The sequence below is a fragment of the Cebidichthys violaceus genome, unplaced genomic scaffold, assembly GCF_023349555.1.
Source record: "Cebidichthys violaceus isolate CVI_PGR_0920_01 unplaced genomic scaffold, fCebVio1.0.p SCAF_311, whole genome shotgun sequence".
In the NCBI taxonomy this organism is placed as follows: Eukaryota; Metazoa; Chordata; class Actinopteri; order Perciformes; family Stichaeidae; genus Cebidichthys; species Cebidichthys violaceus.
The window spans coordinates 3,502-7,500 of NW_027176497.1; positions in this window are offsets into that span (position 1 = coordinate 3,502).

Below are 3,999 nucleotides of genomic sequence, written 5' to 3' on the forward strand. Positions count from 1 at the left end.
ACAGAGCCTGCAAGTATGAGGACCCGGAGCTTGCCGCCTCGCAAGCAACTCGTAAAACTGATAATCTGCGACATGCATGCGAGCTAATAAGCAAACCTTGTTTATATGGGGCTTTTCAGAACAGAAGTCACCATTTGTTTTACAGGAAAAAGAAGAGACAAAAGGAGGTTGATGAAAGCGACAGTGAAGACAAAATATATATATATAAAAAAGTGAAATAAAAGGTGTAGAATTGAGAGAGAGAGAGAGAGAGAGACACACAGAAAACAATAATGATGTTCTTTAATGGTGATGAAAGTCTCCTGTTCTGCTCAGCGGAGTCTTCAGATGTGAGGAGATGTAAGGCGTCTATACGAACGCACAACAGAACAGTGATTAGAATTCTCAAACGCTGATCCGGCACAACGAGACGCTCCTCCACCCGAGCACACATGAGGCCGATATCGACTCGCTTCACTTCGGTGTCTTGTCTGCCGTGGACTTTTTTCAGATTGCGTCACCTGGCAGACGAAGAAGTGTCCCGTTTCTCCTCTTCCTCTCTCTCTCTCTCTCTCTCTCTCTCTCTCTCTCTCTCTCTCTCTCTCTGTGTGTGAATTTACAGACGGCTTTGTTGTTATTGTTGTATTAGGTTTGAAGCTAAATCTCTGGATATAAGACAAATTCCTTCTGTCAGTGCATCCTTTACGGCTTGATGTCTGAGATGCTTTTTGCTTGTTTGCTGCAATGAAAGCTCCCTTGGGTTATCACAGTTTTTCCTCATTCCTTTGCTTAAGCTCCCCGTTCCCTCCACTCCCCTCCTCATCTTTCACTTTGCTGCTCGTCTCTCTCTCTCTCTCTCTCTCTCTCTCTCTCTCTCTCTCCTACCTATTCCTCCCCTCCCCTGTCTTCTTTTACTCCCCTCCCTGCCTTTCTTTGAATTTCTCACTTGATAAAAGCAAGTCCCTGTAAAGCACTCAGCGACGGGAATATGCTTTGACAAGTATATCAAATCGGAGCTATTCTTTATCGCGCCGAGGCAAATAATTGATGAAGAGTGCCTTTCTGCGTCCGGCCGGGCCTCCTCGTGGTATGAAAATACCACGCGCTCCATGCCCGACACATGTGGTCTTACATAAAGCCACACCGCTGACACCAGTAACCACTTGATGGGTTAAAAGCACAGCTTGTTGAACGTGTCGTTTTTAAAAAAGAAATTGTTTATTTTTGCATTGGAATCCATTGATTGGTTCACTTCTCTCCTCTTAACATCCGTTACAGGTTGTTCATGTAGATGAGTCACTGGCAGAGGAGACCCTTTGTTGTTGTTGTTGTTGTTGTTGTTTTGGACCCATTTATGTAAAAGATAATTCTGGTTTATTATATTACAACTTTTGTTTTTATAGTCTTGGCTATCATTTCTGTTTCTGGCATCAGTGTGTTTTGCTGCGGTAACTCCTGAGATCTGGAAACAAATAAACCGTTACTGTCGACCCGGGGTAGCGGTGCTCCACACAGATTGCAACCAAAAAAAACAAAACTGATTCTGTGTCTTCAATGTGTTCTGAATGAGAGAGGGGAAAAAAAGAGCGAGGGGCATTGTATGAAGTTTTGATCATCGTATAGATTTGAAAATATGATCCGAAAGCACCTTTTTAAAAATGCTTCATTTTTTTTATCCTTAAAGTAAAAAACAACACGCATGAGAATGTATTCTGATGATGACAGAGATGCACTAGATCACTCTGAGTGTTGTTCTCCATTCATGGATCATGGAGAAAAGTATCTCGAGTATTTTGAAAACACAAAATCACTCCACTCTAAAGTGTTTTATCCTCTTTTTTTTTTATTCTTCAATAATTAAATTTCAAATACAAGTCACGTAAAAGCTGTCCGTCTCTGATTGTGACCCTTTCAGATATGAAATAATGGCTGCCACTAGAGTGGATGGCGGCCCTTTTTGAATTTCAAGATTTTCCCTTTTTGGGAGTCAAAGGGGATTCCCTTTAGGGTCACGATGTCCACTTTACCGCAATTTGTGTGACACCAAATAATATTTTTACCGGACTATTATTACACAACTACAGGGAGTGTAGCAGCTGAAGCAGGACGTCTTTAGACTGTGTTGAAGTCACAGTCGGTTCAAAAGTCTGTTTCCCACAATATTGGTATTATTACTGATAAAGAATAAAGGCCAAAGCTGCAGTTTGCAATAAACCAGAGAGACCTTAACATTGCGGTAACCTCAGTGTGAGTCTGAGGGCTTGTGCTGTAATCCGTGTGGAGCTTCCTCTGCTATTATCCCTCCGTGACTTTGTCGGCTCATCCTCGGGGAATTGCACAAGTAACCTTGCGGACGGCGTTTAGCTACGGCAGAAAAACGCCCGGTCCCACATTTTCGGCACATTCGACATGTCGGAGGACCGGGTTTTTTGAAGGAATGAAAGTTTTGTTGATCTGTTTTTCCTTTCGTCGGTGTATTCTCTCTCTCCTGTGTGTGTGTCGGATCTCCCATAGTGTGTAGCCTACATTGCAATAACATGCTCCAACATGTAGTTGCATATGGAACACCAGATGCAAGTGAATTCATGATTATCTTCATGAGTTAATCCTGTTTCCTGCATCTTGACACACAGGATTTTGGCACCGAGGCAGATGAGACGGGTTTGTGTGTGTGTGTGTGTGTGTGTGTGTGTGTGTGTGTGTGTGTGTGTGTGCGTGTGTGCGCGTCCTGTTAGTACAGGGCTGTGATGATGACGATGATGCATCCTATCCCCATTAGTGTTAGCCTAGATCTGTCAGAGCCTTGTTGGGTTAGTGCCTGGTAAAATCTCAACCCTGAGGAACAATGGGATGGGCCAAACACACACACACACACACACACACACACACACACACACGCCCGCCCTTGTGCATATGTTCCCAAGACAAAACAGTCTTTCACTGTTCCTCACACACACACACACACACACACACACACACACACACACACTCACATACCCGACAGTACCTGGAAATCCTCGTCGGAACAAACCGTCAATCTGGCGTTCACATGAGCACAAACACACTTTCATCCTCAACCCCATGTGCAGCAGACAGGAAGTGTAACAGTCTGGTTCGTTGTCTTCTCGTTGTAGCTCAGTTTTGATCGACATCATTATTCCCACACTGGATTGACGGTTGCCCCCCCCCCCCCCTGTCTCACCTCATAGTCAGTCACAGAGACGGCTCAGTTAGCTGACGAGTGTTTTTTTTTTTTGTTTCTTCTCCCAACTCGGCTGGTGTTTGTCGCTCTGACCCGAGCGCAAAACCCAAATAGCTGATTATGCAGCGCCGGATTGTCCTCGCTACGATACGTATGCCACCGTGTGTGTGTGTGTGTGTGTGTGTGTGTGTGTGTGTGTGTGTGTGTGTGTGTGTGTGTGTGTGTGTGAGGGCTGAGACTCCGTTCATCTTTCAACTAATTCGACAAACACGCCCAATTTCTGTTTCAAATCAAATCGTTTCCTTTTTTTTTTTTTGTTTTGCTCTGAGGAATGACGTATCCCCTCACAGATCCACTTTGACGCGCCTCCTCTTTGCGTTGCGTCTCGCTCGGTAACCGCACTTTCAGAACTCGTTTCTCCACCTGTCGTGCGGCGCCGCCCCGTCCTGGCGGCCGAACCCAAGGCCGCCCTACTTTCTCCTCGCGCTGCGCCGTCGGGCAACGTTTCGCTCGTCCTGCTCTCCTTTTATGGACTTTTAACGTTGCTTCTAATTAAGATCTCTGTCATTAATTTGCTGTGACACATGGCCTCCCCCCCCCCCCTCCCACCACCCACACCCACCCACCCTACCAACCAACCAACCAACCAGCCAGTTGCATGTAGATTCAAGCCCCAAAGCCCTGTTTAGTCTCCAAGCACCAAACTGCAGGGAGAGGAGCTGTACGATCGTGTGCTTTCAGCGCAGATTCCTTCTTTTCCGTCCTCCTGCCCTCCCAGTTGGTGCCGGGAGTTTCGCCGCTATTATCAACATTCGCCG